Genomic DNA, 12,233 nt, shown 5'->3' on the forward strand with positions numbered 1-12,233 from the left:
AGGCATCCTGGTAGACCCATATCAGGCCTTCTTTCCTTAGACTGTACAGACAATATAGGCTCCTTTGTGTTTTCATACCCATTTTGGAGTTCCTTGGTTTAGTGCCCTGAGAACATTGCTTGGCAACTTGAGAGGAATAGCACGGACCCTCTGGATTGCCTTCGGGGATGTGACATCATTTTACCAATAGGAATCCTTCCAATCCATGAGCTCAGCTTATTTTCCATCGGATCATGTGGATATCATCTTCTTTCATCCATCTCTTGCAGTTTTCTGAGACCAGGTCCTTCCCTCCTGGGTTAGATGGACTCCTGGGTATTTCCTCCTAGTGTATGTCATTGTCAATGGGGTTGATACTTACCTTCTCATTCTAAGAGTTTGTGGTGAGCATTGGAAATGCAAAGGATTTTCCCCCCTTCCCCTCTGTCCATCTCTCTGAGCCACCAGGTAGAACAGGCGTAGTCAGGGTCACACGGGGCTCAGGGAGTGCAGCTAGACTGTGTTTCTCAGGCCCTCAGTGCTGGGCATCATTCGCTATACTCTCCATGAACCTTCCTTGGTCTGGTGTCCCTTCAGACCTCTCCCTAGTTTTAATAACCTTGCTTGTGTTCTTTGTCTCTTTGGAGACACATCCTTTATCAGCTGTGTGTTTGCAAGTGTTTGTCTGCCAGTGTGTGACGTATCCTTTGCGTTTTTTCGTAAGGTCTTTACCAGAGTGGAGACCTTTGATTTTGCACAGTCCACAGGATTGCCTTTTTGTGCATTGCCTTTCTGTATTGTTTCTGAAGACTCCAAGCTCATGTCTAGCCTCTGCTCGATTTTCTGCTGGATTTGTGAGATGTTTGGCATGGAAAATATGTCTCAGAAAAATTCGAAACGAATTTGGTGTAAGGTGTCAAGTTTCCATCCTCATTCATGTCATCCCCTCTGGTTTTCAATTCATCGCTCCTGAACTCCTTTGGAGACCTTGTGGGAAGTTTGGTTGCCTTTCAGTTTGAATTCCTGCTCTTTAACAGATTCACCCAGTTCTGCCAGCAGGGACACGGTAAAGGGTGAGTGAGGGGCAGCCTGCCCTCCCAGCACTGACCACACTGTGTGGTGAGTGTTGCTCTCCCCTCTGGGAGCCCCAGGCCACAGGCATCCCAGTGAGTAGCCAGCTCTGTTCGCAGCTGAAAGGAGTTAGTCTCTCAGGAGCCTCTGTGAGGTTGCCTTTGGGTCTCCCCGGGTGGGAGTTTACAGTGACAGGACCCATGGCACTGCAAGTGAAGTGAGAACCCATATGACATCCGCCACTGCTCCTAAAGAGATGCACCTGAGGCCCCTTGAAGGTCCTGCACAGAGAGCTCTTTAGTGGACATGCTGGAAACTCTGTTTCCTCGTGGGCTGCCCAGGGCAGGCTCTCAGCAGTCCAGACACAGACCACGGTGATGACCGGCTCTGCTCTCTCCAAAGGGTTTTCATTGGTGTGTATCCTCATCTGAGCAGTCAGGCCATGTGTACTGCCTCTCCTTGCAACTTCTAGGCCAGGGCTCCTAGGCTAGAACTCTCAGGTCTAACTTGTAGAACTAGGCTACACCGGCCAAGTGCATTGCCTGTCCTCGCAACGTCACAGCTCTCTTCTCTTCTTTACTGCACATTGATTTTCAAGAGTGTGTTTGGGCCACAAGGATGTTGGGTCTTTCTCTAGCCTTATCTCATGAAGTTGAGACAACCTCATTGTTTCTGGTTGTTCCTGTGCTCTGTTTTTCCCATTCTCTTTCCTGGCTTCTTTTTGTGACTTTGTTTGTGCCTGAGGAAGAGCTCAGCATTTCTCTTCTGCCTGAGACATCACACAACAGTAATGCCCACCTGGAGATTAGTTGCCAAAAGGGCCTCGTTTTGCAGATGACATCTTGAAATCACCTGCACTGCCGTTTCTGATACACAAAGGCTGCCCTAAAGGAAATAAAGAACAAGTCCCAAGTCTAGTCTTAAAATATGTGGGCTGTCTAATGAAACCACCTTTTCTATGATTTCATTGATAGGCATTAACTGGAGACATCCAGAATATGGGAAGACACTGAGATATGAGAGAATTAAAGGTTGTCAGGGGCAAGGGAGGAACAGGGAGTGCTTGAGGTGAATACAGGATTTGCAGGGGGTGAGGGAGGGTTGGTTGTGGAGAATGAAAGAGTCCCAAACTAGAAAGTGGTGATGGTTGCAGAGGATCGTGAAGGTCCTTAATGCTCCAGAAGCGTACCACCTAACATCAATTTTATTGATTAAAAATTTAAGGAAAAAATACACAAATCTGTGACAAACAAAATAGAAATCAAGAAAATAAAATACAGAAAAACTGAATGAAAAGAAGCTCAGGGGAAGCGAATTCAATCTCCACTGGGTAGAAAGTGAGTTGATGGCATCCACGGGTGGCAGAGAGGGATGGAGGATGCAAAGGCAAACCCTCCCCTGGACACGGTGTTTCCAGAAATGGAAATTTGGAAAGGGCTCTGGGTCTCTGTCCAGAGCAGGGGTCGATTCTCCTTGCAGAGGTGGGTCAATCATCGTGGGCATCTGGGTCTTGGGCAGAAGCCAGGGCAGGCTCTCCCTTCAGAGTTGTTCTCTTATCCCCTGACTCAGGTTCTCCTGCCAAAATCCGAGCACGGGCAGGCAGAAGCGAACATGTAGGTGGAGGTGGAGGTTCTCCCCCGGGGATTGGAGCATTGGTGCCTGGGCCTGAGGGTCCTGCTTGCACAGAGATCTGATCTTCCCAGTGTGCTGGCCAATACCCAGTTGGCCTGGTGTCTATGGGAAGGCATGTCTCAGGTCTCGATCTCCTCTCAGTGGATCCCTGAGTCCTGGACAGGTAGCAACCACCTCTGTAGAGACAGGGCTGGGAAGTGGAGCCTGGTTGAACCTGGGGGCTGGTGCTGGAGCTGTGAGAGAAGAAAAGGTTACCCACAGGCCTGCCTTTGCCCTTTGCCTCTCTGGAGACAATTCTACCCTGAGCTGTGGAGACAATTCTCAGTTTAGGAAGTCACAATAGGATGTCGTCCTGCCTGCAGTCCACCAAGCAGAAGGTCTGAGGCCAGCCTTTGCTCCAGGTCCAGCACCAGCTTTGGGGGACTCCTCCTGTGTAGCTCAGGACTCCTTCCCCACACACTCACATGCACCAGCACCTCCTCACCTCTGTGCTCACCGTGCTGGGCTCCTGGTCCTCCTGCTGCCTCAGAGGCAGAGGTTCTCAGGGCTCTGGGTCGGACCCGGGCGTGCTGAGCTCCGTGGCAGCCTGAGACTGGGCCGCCGGGTGTGTCTTGGGTGGTGAAGGGGCAGCAGGCCTTCCCTGCTTCCTCTTCATTCCCAGTTGGGCTGAACCCTCTGTGGGCTCGCTCACCTGGAGGCTGCACTAGGCCTCAAGGGCGGGGGGTGGTGCTCCGACCCCTCCCTCGGGGAGGTGGATGGGGTGTCCCTCTCATCGGCCATATCCAGTGGGAAGCTCTGCAATGACAGTGACCATCAGCCAGCCCTGCTTGGAGTTTTCTGAGCTGGGCCTGGTCAGTATGGCTGTTGCTTCTGCCTACTCAAACTTTGGCTCCCAGAACCAACAGAGACGTGTGTCTCCTCAGATACCTACCCGGGAGAATGGAGACCCACCTGAGGGTGTGAGGTCAGCCTGGGCGGCTGGTGTTGCCTGCCCTGTCCTCATCCCACCCAGCCTGCTTTCCCCTGGGATGTGGATACAACCGGCCCACAGACTTCTGACCCCACATCCGCCTCGGTTTGCTTGAGGCAGACACACCCCAAGAAACCCCCATCCACACACACAGGCAAAGGACCGAGTGTTTCCGGGTGGCATGGGAGAGGTGGCCTGGCCCGGCCTGGGGCTCCCTGTGTTACCTTTCTGTTTCTCTGGGCAAAGGGCCAGAGGCCTCTCGGCGGGGGCCCTGAGCCAGCGTCCACAGGGTTCCCACACACTCTGCCTGTGAGCTCTCCTGAGGCCCCGGCCTCTGGGCAGGGGCAAACAGCAGAACATCTTGGCAGCAAGTGATCTGGCTGGGGCTCCTCTCCACCCTGGAGGCCTGGATACCTGTGTTCCGGGTTCTGTTGTTTTATGTTGCCAGGAAGTGACATCATTTCCTGGGGTTTGTGCTGAGGTCCCTTCCCCAAAGCTCCCCAAGAAATCTCTTGGTTTCTGACTGCTGAACCCACCCCCCCCCCGAGGCCATGTGCAGGCACAGAGACGCCCACACAGCTCACCCTACATCCTTGGGGAGCCCTGGATGCAGCCAGGGCCTGAGCTCGGAGGACCCCGCTGCTCTCAGACCAGACCCCTTTTTCTCATAAGTGATGTGGCCCTGGACAAGCATATGCCCCTCAGGGTTTCCCCAGTCTCTCCATCTGCAGAGTGTGGATCACTCTCCCATCTGCCTCCTAGGTCTGTCGGCCTATGATCACCTCCGTGCCTTTCAACCTTGGGCTGATATGTCTCGGAGCTTGTGCACTGAGACTTCCAAAAGAAGAATTCAAATAGGGCTGACATACCACCGAATGGGGCAGAACATGGCCTGGATGGGTTCTGGACCTAGGAAAAGGCAGTCGTCTCGCCTTCCTGATATTTCAAGATCCCACCCCGAAACACACACACACACTGTGGGAGATCTTGAGGTAAGATTCAGACCTCTCCCCTCCAATATAGAACAACCTTCGTCACCCTCCTGTTCCACTGAGATTCTGGCTCAAGTGTCCCACCTCAGTCTCTAGGGGAGATCAAGGCTTCCCCTATGATGCCTCCCAGGCTTCTCTCTTTTACTCTCATCCCCTTGGGTCATTTCCCCCCTTGCAGTGTGAATGGGCCTCTCATTGTTTCAAACCTGGAGATTGATTCATGCAAATTCTGTGAAATCTTATCATTTCCTCTCTCCTTTTTCAGTCTCTCTCTCTAGATGTGTCTGTTTCTTATCCTTCCTAAATTCAGTCTATTAATTTTTCCCTCTCTCTCTGTCTCTCTTGTGTATGCATGCCTATGAATATATGTATGCATGTCTATTGTTAGCCTAGGTTTAAGTTTTAGGTTTTAGTTTTCAGTGAGATAAAGGATTGGGATTGGAGTTGCTGTGAGGGGAAGGGATAGGGGTGATGCTCTTGTTTCTGGTTGACTGAGTGATGTGAGTTCTTAGTCTCTTTTTCATATCAACCCCTCCTCATAGACACCACTTGCAAATAGTCTCTCATATTCAGTTTGCTACCTTTTAATTTGTGAATGCTTAGCCTTTTTTGTTGCAAAGCTGTTCAATTGCATAGAAGCCCCTGGTGTTCTTTGGTTTCCTGTTTCCCTTACTTGAAGAGACCCATTTTTGCTTCCCACACCAAATGTTAAGGAGCCTAAGGCACGTGCTTATTTCAAGGAGTTTCAAACCTCCCTTGTGGCTCATCCGGTAAAGAGTCCACCTGCAAGGCGGGAGACCTGGGTTCGATTCCCGGGTTGGGAAATCCCCTGGAGAAGGGAAAAGCTACCCGCTCCAGTATTCTGGCCTGGAGAATCCAATGGCCTGTATAGTCCATGGGGTTGCAAAAAGTCAGACAAAACTGAGCGACTTTCACTTTCACTCAGAACTTCTAGCTTTGGGTTGACGTGTGTCACTGATTTTGTGGTGCTATGAGAACAAAAGGCAATGTGATTCTTCAGATGCAGCCATCCAGTTTTGCCATGGCCCTTTCTTGAAGAGGCTTTTGTGTTCCCATTTGCAGATTCTCCCCTCCTTTGTAGTAGGTGAATTGACCATAGAAGCTTGGGTTTATTTCTTGGACTCTCAACTCTGTTGTACGGATCTGGATGCGTGTGTATGTTTGTGTGCCCAACACCACACTGTCCAGATGATCCTAGTGTAGCAGTCTAGTTGGCTATCAGGCATCCTGGTAGACCCATATCAGGCCTTCTTTCCTTAGACTGTACAGACAATATAGGCTCCTTTGTGTTTTCATACCCATTTTGGAGTTCCTTGGTTTAGTGCCCTGAGAACATTGCTTGGCAACTTGAGAGGAATAGCACGGACCCTCTGGATTGCCTTCGGGGATGTGACATCATTTTACCAATAGGAATCCTTCCAATCCATGAGCTCAGCTTATTTTCCATCGGATCATGTGGATATCATCTTCTTTCATCCATCTCTTGCAGTTTTCTGAGACCAGGTCCTTCCCTCCTGGGTTAGATGGACTCCTGGGTATTTCCTCCTAGTGTATGTCATTGTCAATGGGGTTGATACTTACCTTCTCATTCTAAGAGTTTGTGGTGAGCATTGGAAATGCAAAGGATTTTCCCCCCTTCCCCTCTGTCCATCTCTCTGAGCCACCAGGTAGAACAGGCGTAGTCAGGGTCACACGGGGCTCAGGGAGTGCAGCTAGACTGTGTTTCTCAGGCCCTCAGTGCTGGGCATCATTCGCTATACTCTCCATGAACCTTCCTTGGTCTGGTGTCCCTTCAGACCTCTCCCTAGTTTTAATAACCTTGCTTGTGTTCTTTGTCTCTTTGGAGACACATCCTTTATCAGCTGTGTGTTTGCAAGTGTTTGTCTGCCAGTGTGTGACGTATCCTTTGCGTTTTTTCGTAAGGTCTTTACCAGAGTGGAGACCTTTGATTTTGCACAGTCCACAGGATTGCCTTTTTGTGCATTGCCTTTCTGTATTGTTTCTGAAGACTCCAAGCTCATGTCTAGCCTCTGCTCGATTTTCTGCTGGATTTGTGAGATGTTTGGCATGGAAAATATGTCTCAGAAAAATTCGAAACGAATTTGGTGTAAGGTGTCAAGTTTCCATCCTCATTCATGTCATCCCCTCTGGTTTTCAATTCATCGCTCCTGAACTCCTTTGGAGACCTTGTGGGAAGTTTGGTTGCCTTTCAGTTTGAATTCCTGCTCTTTAACAGATTCACCCAGTTCTGCCAGCAGGGACACGGTAAAGGGTGAGTGAGGGGCAGCCTGCCCTCCCAGCACTGACCACACTGTGTGGTGAGTGTTGCTCTCCCCTCTGGGAGCCCCAGGCCACAGGCATCCCAGTGAGTAGCCAGCTCTGTTCGCAGCTGAAAGGAGTTAGTCTCTCAGGAGCCTCTGTGAGGTTGCCTTTGGGTCTCCCCGGGTGGGAGTTTACAGTGACAGGACCCATGGCACTGCAAGTGAAGTGAGAACCCATATGACATCCGCCACTGCTCCTAAAGAGATGCACCTGAGGCCCCTTGAAGGTCCTGCACAGAGAGCTCTTTAGTGGACATGCTGGAAACTCTGTTTCCTCGTGGGCTGCCCAGGGCAGGCTCTCAGCAGTCCAGACACAGACCACGGTGATGACCGGCTCTGCTCTCTCCAAAGGGTTTTCATTGGTGTGTATCCTCATCTGAGCAGTCAGGCCATGTGTACTGCCTCTCCTTGCAACTTCTAGGCCAGGGCTCCTAGGCTAGAACTCTCAGGTCTAACTTGTAGAACTAGGCTACACCGGCCAAGTGCATTGCCTGTCCTCGCAACGTCACAGCTCTCTTCTCTTCTTTACTGCACATTGATTTTCAAGAGTGTGTTTGGGCCACAAGGATGTTGGGTCTTTCTCTAGCCTTATCTCATGAAGTTGAGACAACCTCATTGTTTCTGGTTGTTCCTGTGCTCTGTTTTTCCCATTCTCTTTCCTGGCTTCTTTTTGTGACTTTGTTTGTGCCTGAGGAAGAGCTCAGCATTTCTCTTCTGCCTGAGACATCACACAACAGTAATGCCCACCTGGAGATTAGTTGCCAAAAGGGCCTCGTTTTGCAGATGACATCTTGAAATCACCTGCACTGCCGTTTCTGATACACAAAGGCTGCCCTAAAGGAAATAAAGAACAAGTCCCAAGTCTAGTCTTAAAATATGTGGGCTGTCTAATGAAACCACCTTTTCTATGATTTCATTGATAGGCATTAACTGGAGACATCCAGAATATGGGAAGACACTGAGATATGAGAGAATTAAAGGTTGTCAGGGGCAAGGGAGGAACAGGGAGTGCTTGAGGTGAATACAGGATTTGCAGGGGGTGAGGGAGGGTTGGTTGTGGAGAATGAAAGAGTCCCAAACTAGAAAGTGGTGATGGTTGCAGAGGATCGTGAAGGTCCTTAATGCTCCAGAAGCGTACCACCTAACATCAATTTTATTGATTAAAAATTTAAGGAAAAAATACACAAATCTGTGACAAACAAAATAGAAATCAAGAAAATAAAATACAGAAAAACTGAATGAAAAGAAGCTCAGGGGAAGCGAATTCAATCTCCACTGGGTAGAAAGTGAGTTGATGGCATCCACGGGTGGCAGAGAGGGATGGAGGATGCAAAGGCAAACCCTCCCCTGGACACGGTGTTTCCAGAAATGGAAATTTGGAAAGGGCTCTGGGTCTCTGTCCAGAGCAGGGGTCGATTCTCCTTGCAGAGGTGGGTCAATCATCGTGGGCATCTGGGTCTTGGGCAGAAGCCAGGGCAGGCTCTCCCTTCAGAGGTGTTCTCTTATCCCCTGACTCAGGTTCTCCTGCCAAAATCCGAGCACGGGCAGGCAGAAGCGAACATGTAGGTGGAGGTGGAGGTTCTCCCCCGGGGATTGGAGCATTGGTGCCTGGGCCTGAGGGTCCTGCTTGCACAGAGATCTGATCTTCCCAGTGTGCTGGCCAATACCCAGTTGGCCTGGTGTCTATGGGAAGGCATGTCTCAGGTCTCGATCTCCTCTCAGTGGATCCCTGAGTCCTGGACAGGTAGCAACCACCTCTGTAGAGACAGGGCTGGGAAGTGGAGCCTGGTTGAACCTGGGGGCTGGTGCTGGAGCTGTGAGAGAAGAAAAGGTTACCCACAGGCCTGCCTTTGCCCTTTGCCTCTCTGGAGACAATTCTACCCTGAGCTGTGGAGACAATTCTCAGTTTAGGAAGTCACAATAGGATGTCGTCCTGCCTGCAGTCCACCAAGCAGAAGGTCTGAGGCCAGCCTTTGCTCCAGGTCCAGCACCAGCTTTGGGGGACTCCTCCTGTGTAGCTCAGGACTCCTTCCCCACACACTCACATGCACCAGCACCTCCTCACCTCTGTGCTCACCGTGCTGGGCTCCTGGTCCTCCTGCTGCCTCAGAGGCAGAGGTTCTCAGGGCTCTGGGTCGGACCCGGGCGTGCTGAGCTCCGTGGCAGCCTGAGACTGGGCCGCCGGGTGTGTCTTGGGTGGTGAAGGGGCAGCAGGCCTTCCCTGCTTCCTCTTCATTCCCAGTTGGGCTGAACCCTCTGTGGGCTCGCTCACCTGGAGGCTGCACTAGGCCTCAAGGGCGGGGGGTGGTGCTCCGACCCCTCCCTCGGGGAGGTGGATGGGGTGTCCCTCTCATCGGCCATATCCAGTGGGAAGCTCTGCAATGACAGTGACCATCAGCCAGCCCTGCTTGGAGTTTTCTGAGCTGGGCCTGGTCAGTATGGCTGTTGCTTCTGCCTACTCAAACTTTGGCTCCCAGAACCAACAGAGACGTGTGTCTGCTCAGATACCTACCCGGGAGAATGGAGACCCACCTGAGGGTGTGAGGTCAGCCTGGGCGGCTGGTGTTGCCTGCCCTGTCCTCATCCCACCCAGCCTGCTTTCCCCTGGGATGTGGATACAACCGGCCCACAGACTTCTGAGCCCACATCCGCCTCGGTTTGCTTGAGGCAGACACACCCCAAGAAACCCCCATCCACACACACAGGCAAAGGACCGAGTGTTTCCGGGTGGCATGGGAGAGGTGGCCTGGCCCGGCCTGGGGCTCCCTGTGTTACCTTTCTGTTTCTCTGGGCAAAGGGCCAGAGGCCTCTCGGCGGGGGCCCTGAGCCAGCGTCCACAGGGTTCCCACACACTCTGCCTGTGAGCTCTCCTGAGGCCCCGGCCTCTGGGCAGGGGCAAACAGCAGAACATCTTGGCAGCAAGTGATCTGGCTGGGGCTCCTCTCCACCCTGGAGGCCTGGATACCTGTGTTCCGGGTTCTGTTGTTTTATGTTGCCAGGAAGTGACATCATTTCCTGGGGTTTGTGCTGAGGTCCCTTCCCCAAAGCTCCCCAAGAAATCTCTTGGTTTCTGACTGCTGAACCCACCCCCCCCCCCGAGGCCATGTGCAGGCACAGAGACGCCCACACAGCTCACCCTACATCCTTGGGGAGCCCTGGATGCAGCCAGGGCCTGAGCTCGGAGGACCCCGCTGCTCTCAGACCAGACCCCTTTTTCTCATAAGTGATGTGGCCCTGGACAAGCATATGCCCCTCAGGGTTTCCCCAGTCTCTCCATCTGCAGAGTGTGGATCACTCTCCCATCTGCCTCCTAGGTCTGTCGGCCTATGATCACCTCCGTGCCTTTCAACCTTGGGCTGATATGTCTCGGAGCTTGTGCACTGAGACTTCCAAAAGAAGAATTCAAATAGGGCTGACATACCACCGAATGGGGCAGAACATGGCCTGGATGGGTTCTGGACCTAGGAAAAGGCAGTCGTCTCGCCTTCCTGATATTTCAAGATCCCACCCCGAAACACACACACACACTGTGGGAGATCTTGAGGTAAGATTCAGACCTCTCCCCTCCAATATAGAACAACCTTCGTCACCCTCCTGTTCCACTGAGATTCTGGCTCAAGTGTCCCACCTCAGTCTCTAGGGGAGATCAAGGCTTCCCCTATGATGCCTCCCAGGCTTCTCTCTTTTACTCTCATCCCCTTGGGTCATTTCCCCCCTTGCAGTGTGAATGGGCCTCTCATTGTTTCAAACCTGGAGATTGATTCATGCAAATTCTGTGAAATCTTATCATTTCCTCTCTCCTTTTTCAGTCTCTCTCTCTAGATGTGTCTGTTTCTTATCCTTCCTAAATTCAGTCTATTAATTTTTCCCTCTCTCTCTGTCTCTCTTGTGTATGCATGCCTATGAATATATGTATGCATGTCTATTGTTAGCCTAGGTTTAAGTTTTAGGTTTTAGTTTTCAGTGAGATAAAGGATTGGGATTGGAGTTGCTGTGAGGGGAAGGGATAGGGGTGATGCTCTTGTTTCTGGTTGACTGAGTGATGTGAGTTCTTAGTCTCTTTTTCATATCAACCCCTCCTCATAGACACCACTTGCAAATAGTCTCTCATATTCAGTTTGCTACCTTTTAATTTGTGAATGCTTAGCCTTTTTTGTTGCAAAGCTGTTCAATTGCATAGAAGCCCCTGGTGTTCTTTGGTTTCCTGTTTCCCTTACTTGAAGAGACCCATTTTTGCTTCCCACACCAAATGTTAAGGAGCCTAAGGCACGTGCTTATTTCAAGGAGTTTCAAACCTCCCTTGTGGCTCATCCGGTAAAGAGTCCACCTGCAAGGCGGGAGACCTGGGTTCGATTTCCGGGTTGGGAAATCCCCTGGAGAAGGGAAAAGCTACCCGCTCCAGTATTCTGGCCTGGAGAATCCAATGGCCTGTATAGTCCATGGGGTTGCAAAAAGTCAGACAAAACTGAGCGACTTTCACTTTCACTCAGAACTTCTAGCTTTGGGTTGACGTGTGTCACTGATTTTGTGGTGCTATGAGAACAAAAGGCAATGTGATTCTTCAGATGCAGCCATCCAGTTTTGCCATGGCCCTTTCTTGAAGAGGCTTTTGTGTTCCCATTTGCAGATTCTCCCCTCCTTTGTAGTAGGTGAATTGACCATAGAAGCTTGGGTTTATTTCTTGGACTCTCAACTCTGTTGTACGGATCTGGATGCGTGTGTATGTTTGTGTGCCCAACACCACACTGTCCAGATGATCCTAGTGTAGCAGTCTAGTTGGCTATCAGGCATCCTGGTAGACCCATATCAGGCCTTCTTTCCTTAGACTGTACAGACAATATAGGCTCCTTTGTGTTTTCATACCCATTTTGGAGTTCCTTGGTTTAGTGCCCTGAGAACATTGCTTGGCAACTTGAGAGGAATAGCACGGACCCTCTGGATTGCCTTCGGGGATGTGACATCATTTTACCAATAGGAATCCTTCCAATCCATGAGCTCAGCTTATTTTCCATCGGATCATGTGGATATCATCTTCTTTCATCCATCTCTTGCAGTTTTCTGAGACCAGGTCCTTCCCTCCTGGGTTAGATGGACTCCTGGGTATTTCCTCCTAGTGTATGTCATTGTCAATGGGGTTGATACTTACCTTCTCATTCTAAGAGTTTGTGGTGAGCATTGGAAATGCAAAGGATTTTCCCCCCTTCCCCTCTGTCCATCTCTCTGAGCCACCAGGTAGAACAGGCGTAG

Source organism: Giraffa tippelskirchi, chromosome 9 (genome assembly GCF_054371585.1).
Source record: "Giraffa tippelskirchi isolate mGirTip1 chromosome 9, T2T-mGirTip1v1.2.pri, whole genome shotgun sequence".
Lineage (NCBI taxonomy): Eukaryota > Metazoa > Chordata > Mammalia > Artiodactyla > Giraffidae > Giraffa > Giraffa tippelskirchi.